This window comes from Lycium barbarum, chromosome 1 (genome assembly GCF_019175385.1).
Source record: "Lycium barbarum isolate Lr01 chromosome 1, ASM1917538v2, whole genome shotgun sequence".
Lineage (NCBI taxonomy): Eukaryota > Viridiplantae > Streptophyta > Magnoliopsida > Solanales > Solanaceae > Lycium > Lycium barbarum.
Window position 1 is genome coordinate 131,136,619 of NC_083337.1, and position 6,931 is coordinate 131,143,549.

Consider the following 6,931-nt stretch of genomic DNA (forward strand, 5'->3'; position numbering starts at 1 on the left):
CCTACTTATACTCCTGTACACATACAAAGTAAAATATCTCGTGAACAAAGCTCTGGTGCGGATTACCGAACCGAAAGTGTACACCACCAATAAGTCAAAATCTTCTTGCAATAAAATGGGAGGTGTAACATTTTCAGTGGTCCGACGAGTGTGAGGAGAGCTTTCAAAAGCTCAAAACATTATTGATGACAGATCCTATTCTAGCATTGCCCGTGGAGGGCAAGGATTTTGTTTTTTATTGTGATGCTTCACTCTCTGGTTTGGGTGTTGTTCTAATGCAGGAAGAGAAGGTGATTGCTTATGCTTCTAGACATTTGAAGGTGCATGATAACAACTATCCTACTCATGACTTAGAATTGGCAGCGGTGGTGTTCGTGCTAAAAATCTGGAGGCACTACTTGTATGGTGTCTATTTTAAAGTGTACACTGACCATCGCAGCTTGCAGCATGTGTTCACACAGAGGGATCTGAGCTCTAGGAAACGGAGATGGATGGAACTGCTAAAGGATTATGACTTTACCATTTTGTATCACCATGGTAAGGCAAATATGGTGGCAAAGTTGAGCATGAAGTCAGCTAGTATGGGAAGTATGGTTCGATTGATCTCTTCGAAGCGTCCTTTGGCTAGAGAGGTTCAGACTCTAGCTAACAGTTTTATGAGGCTGCATATTTCTAAACGTGTAGGGTATTGGCTTGTGTTGAGGCTCGGTCATCGTTGAGGCTTGTGTTAAGGCTCGGTCTTTATTCATAAAACTCCAAAATAGTTCCCAACAAGCACCTAGGGCGAAATTCTAAGCTACGGCAAGAATATCCTTGAGAGGTAAGTCTCAACCATTGTTTCCATCATTACACTTTCATCTCTATGATTACCATCCCTTTTATGGGTCTACAATAGTGAATTGGGAATATTAACCCTAGAACTTAATAGAATTTTAATAGTTGGTGGGTTATGAATATTATTCTATGTTTATCACCTAGAGGCTTGGGTTATCAATTTGTAATCAAGAATTGAACCATTAGAGACATGAACTAAGTGAATTGAGGCTTAGGGTTTCATAAAAAATGGTAGCTTGACCATGAAAACTTCTTGTAATAGATAATTTGATTAAATAAACTTCTAAATTACTAGTTTGTGGTTGTTAAGGCCAATGATTAGATTGATTCCGCCTAGAAATCTTTCACCCATTAGAATAGGGCAAAAGGGAAGGATGTTCTTTGAATTGATTTTGTGATAGAGTGATTGTGACTTATTTACCATCTTAATTGCTAGACTTTGAGCATTTTGAGCCTTTATGGAAGGGGAAGGCTATAACGGAGTAATCTGCATTGTTCCAGCTCTACAGTTGAGGTAGGTTGCGATCTACTTAATTAGTTGATTGTATGTGTTGTGAAATTGATAGGAGAAAGCATGTCTAGTCTTCGAGCATAATGTGTGTGATTGAAATTTGTATATGCTATTGATTGAGTGATTATGTGAGCTTAGTGCCACTATTCGATATGTTGGGACCTACAAGTTGATGATGTTGTGGCGAGAAGTTAATATGATCTTTTTTGTGAAATTGAGGTACCAAATGATAAATCGATTATTGAAAGCGATGTGACAATAAATATGTATATTTATGAAAAGGCTCATTTGACTGGGGTGAGGATGAGACCTAGATATGAACAGGCACATTTGACCGAGGGTAAAGATGTGGCCTAGTTGTAAGCTCGGGTCCGAGGAGTGAATCTGGAACGGGTGGTACATGGACACCATGAGTCCCCTGCAGGTCATGACTACTGGGCAATGACACAAGTTAGCATGTGTGTACAGCACGTGTTTGGTCGTTGTTGGTAGACATATTTTCATTTTTTTCTTCCGTTGACTTTAATTGATATCATTGGGTGACTTTCTTGTTATTATCATTGGTTGACTTGTTGTTGGACTATTTGATTATGTGTTGTTGACTGGTCTGTCTATTTTATTGATTTTACGATTCATGCATGATACTAATCTTAGTCAACCTATGATATCTACGGGTACATAGTGTTTGTACTGATACTACCTTGCTACATTCTTTTGAGTGCAAATTGTGATCCGGAGACTACTACCCGACCTCACATTTAGCGTTGAGGACATTTGCTGACAGATTTAGGGTGAGGTTTTATCCATGCCAGGCCGCTCGAAGATCTTCTTTTTCTAATGTCTATTTCCATTCCAGACATTGATGGTTATTTGTTTTAGATAGCATACATTCCTAAGACATGTTTTGGATTAGAGCCCTTGTATAATGACTTTCGGATTTTGGGGTTGTAATAGTTAGGACTTCCGCATTTATGTTATTGTTTTATAGCATGACTAATTATTGATTTATCTTGTTTTTAACTGTTATAGATTGGTTAACTAAAAATGGATTGAATGCGTAGATGGTTAGCGTATTAGTTCCCCCACTAGAAGTTAGTGTGGGTGTCAGTTATGGCGGGTTGGGTCGTGATAGATTTCAACTTGCCCAGTAGCAGCTTTAGTTTAGAATTATATAGCAAGATAGAATCGTCCTTGTACAATTTGTCGCTTGATGATCTTTATGTCAATGATAATGTTTCAGCCTCTCCTTATACAACGCTGCACTCTCATAAGCCTGATACAGGAATTCATACATTTCGTTGAGTTGAAACAAACGAAGTTTAGTTGCTTCTTCCCAATCCATATTCAGCTTCTTCAATGCCCACATGCCCTTATGGTCAAGTTCGACTGGCAAATGGCACACCTTGCCAAAAACCAGCCTGAATAGAGAAGTCCCGATTAGAGTTTTTTAGGCAGTCCGATAGGCCCAAAAACAATCATCAACTTTTCGAGACCAGTCGGTCCTATTTACATTGACCGTTTTGGCCAAAATACTCTTTATCTCCAAATTGAAGACTTCAACCTACCTATTTTTCTGAGGATGATAAGGGGTTGCCACCCTATGCTTCACGCCATACTTCTCCATCAGCCCTGCGAAGGTTCTGTTGCAAAAGTGAGAACCACCATAGCTGATTATTGCACTCGGAGTACCGAAATATATGAATATGTTTTTTTTTTCAAGAACCCCATGACACTCATGGCGTCATTGTTGGGTAAAGCCACCACATCTACCCGTTTTGACACATAATACATAGCAACTAAGATGTACTTCATGCCACACGAGCTCACAAAAGGTCCCATAAAATCAGTCCCCCAAACATCAGATACCTCCACTTCCATCACGAAATTCATAGGCATCTCCTGCCTCCTACCAATATTCCCTTGTCTTTGGCACTGATCACAAGACATTACCAACAAATTTGCATCATCGAACAGAGTGGGCCAGTAATATCCGCACCCAAGAACTTTGGCTGCAATTCGGGTCCCACTATCATGACCCCCAACAAGAGAGTCATGACATGCCTTTAGAATCTCCATTAGCTAACACCCGGGAACACAATGCCGAATAATGTTGTCAGCGCATGTTCGCAATAAATATGGCTTGTCCCAATAATACTAAACAGAATCTCTCAAAAACATCTTATTCTGGTATGACATGATCTCATCTGAACTAATGCCTGTCACCAAAAAGTTGGCCATGTCTGCATATAAAGGTGCTACCTTAGTTGTCATTGCTAGAACCCGCTCATTAGGAAAAGCATCATCAACATCTAACTCCTCTGGAGGTCTTCCAGATTCTTCAAACTGTGAGAGATGGTCATCAACCTGATTTTTAGTCCCCTTTCGGTCGTTTACCTCAAAATTGAACTCTTGCAACAACAGAACCCATCGAATCAACCATGGATTTGCTTCTTTATTTGCCATCAGATACCTCAAAGCAGCATGATCAGTATAAACCACAAATTTGGACCCCAACAGATAGGCCCAGAATTTCTCAAAAGCATAGACTGTAGCAAGATGCTCTTGCTCAGTCATTGTGTAGTTCATCTGTGCCGCATTCAATTTTCTAGTGGCATAGTATATTGGGTGTATAATTTTTTTGTACCTCTGGCCAAGCACAACACCAATAGCAAAACAACTGCATCACACATCAGCTCGAACGACAGAAACTAATTAGGAGAAACAATAATTGGAGTAGAAGTCAGACACTCCTTCAATTCATGAAACGCCTTGACACTTTTCATCAAACTCGAACTTAGCTTCTTTGTCAAGAAGTTTGAACAACAGATTCACAATTCTGGAGAAATCTTTGATAAGGCGCCTATAGAACCCAGTATGTCCTAAGAAACTTTGAACACCTTCAATTGAGATGGGTGAAGCAAGCTTTGAAATCACATCAATTTTATCCTGATCGACCTCAATCCCCTTTTTAGAGACTTTATGACCGAGAACGATCCCTTCATTTACCATAAAATGTCACTTTTCCCAATTCAGCACAAGATTGGTCTCCTCTTATCTTTTCAGCACTTGACCCAGATGGTCAAGACAATCATCAAAAGAGTCCCCAACCACAGAGAAATCATCCATAAAGACCTCCAAGAAGTGTCCCGCCGTGTCTGAGAAAATCGACATCATACACCTTTGGAAAGTAGCCGGTGCATTACAAAGACCAAATGGCATCATACTGAAAGCAAACATCCCATAAGGACAAGTGAATGTCATATTTTTCGGGTCTTCAAGAGTAATCTTAATCTGATTGTAGCCAGAATACCCGTCTAGGAAGCAATAGTAGGACCTTCTAGCCAGCTGATATAGCATCTGATCAATAAAAGGCATGGGGAAATGGTCCTTGCAAGTGGCAGAATTCAACTTCTTATAATCTATGCAGACATGCTACCTAGCAAAAGTACAAGTAGGAATTAACTCATTTTTCGCATTAGGCACCACTGTGATACCTCTTCTCTTTGAAACGCATTGTACCAGACTTACCCACTTGCAGTTTGCTATAGGATATACAACACCAGCATCTAACTATTTAATTTTTCTCCTTCTTCACCACCTCTTGCATAGGTGGATTCAATCTCCGCTGGTGCTCAACACTCAGTGTACTATCTTCTTCAAGCTAAATCTTGTGCTCAAATATGCTTGAGGAAATTCCTCAAATATCTGTGATAGGCCAGCCTATAGCACGCCTGTATTCTAAAAATATCTCCAATAATCTCTTTGTCTACTCTTTATTTAGTAATGCAGACACAATAACTGGCAAAGTGTTGTCTGGGCCCAGAAGCTCATACCTCAGATGTACAAGCAGATGCTTAAGCTCAAGCTTAGGCTGCTCAACAATGAATGGTTTTACTGGTGGTGTTTTTCTATTTTCCAGATTAAGATCAACCTTCTTTGGGTGGTAAGAATATAAACCCAACCCAACAAGTGAATTCACCGTCTCCACATAGCCCTCCATGTCTTCATCATAAATATTTACTAGAATATCAAGAAGAGCTTCTCCCAAACTTTTTTTTTCCATTTTGAATTCCAGGTTTCATCAACAGAATTAATCACCGAAATACTCTCATAAGTGGTTGGTAACTTCATCCCCTTACCTACTAGAAAGTCACATCTTCATCATTGACTCAGAATTTTATTTCATTCTTTTCCAAATCCATAAAATCCCTTCCCGTAGAAAGGAAAGGTTTCCCCAGAATAATGGAAATATCACGATCAATAACACAGTCAAGAATCACAAAATCTGCGGGCAACAGAAATCACCAACCCACACAAGTACATCATCAACCACACCAACTAGCCTCTTAATAGATCTATCAGCCATCTGTGATCACATAGTCGTCGACCTAGGCATCCCCAATCCTGATTGCTTATATATAGCAAGTGGCATTAAATTTATACTAGCCCTATTATCACACAGACCACGATAAAAATCATGATACCCGGTCGAACAAGGAATGGTGCATGCCCCAAGATCTCTCTTCTTCTGGGCTGTTGTTATTGAAAATATAGAACTCACAGTGTGAGTCAAACTCACAATTTCATGTTGCACAAACCTCCTCTTAGTAAGCAGATTTTTCAAATACTTAGCAAATCCTGGCATTCTTGACAACATCCAAGAATGGAAAGTTCAATGACAACTGCATCAGCTGATCATACAATTTCTGAAACTTAGCATCTTCCGTCTTCTTCACCAACCTTTGAGGAAAGGGAGGTTTAGATTTGAAAATTTGTGTCAAAGGGTGGGGAGCCCCCTTTACAGTATGCTTGCTTTTGCCATCAGTCATCTTCTAACCCTCTAAAATATCAGCAACTTCCTCCACAATTGGAATTTCTGTGGGAACCTCTTTGGCAATAATTGGTGTATCAGACTGCATCTCTTCTTCTTCAGCAACCGGCTCGAGATCTATTACCTTCTTTTTAGCACCTTGAAGTATTTTACCACTTCGAGTATTGATATCATAAACATGGTCGTTGTAAGTACCTTGTCCCTGCTGAGGTCTCCATTGATTTTGATTCTGATAACCCCCTTGGTAGTTTTGCCTTTGATAACCCCCTTGGTAGTTTTGCCTTTGATAACCCCCTTGAGAGTTATTCACATAGTTAGCATCTTCAATCTGCATCGGAGGTCCCTCTAGATATGGACCCTCTTGAACTTGGTACATACCTTTAGGCATTCCTTCAGCTTCTTCACAGACATTCACCTTTTTAGTCTCCTTCTCATCAAATTCTTGGTCAGCAAGGAAATATTCATTGCAAGCTGAGCTAACGTTTGTTGTGTATCATGGTTCTTTTTAACTATGTTACGGATCGTTGCACCCCCATACGACAGACTAGCAGCATTACCCGAGTGTCATGCCTGATTGTGTGTATTCAATCTGTGAAGCATATTAGAGATTCGGGTGTAATTTTTGTCCAGGAAACACCCACCAGCTGCATTGTTCGGGATTGATTATTTTATATGATCAAGCCCTGTACAGAATTTCTCCGTCAATATATTCTCCAAAAAACCATGATTTGGAGACTTCTGCAAATATTCTTTTA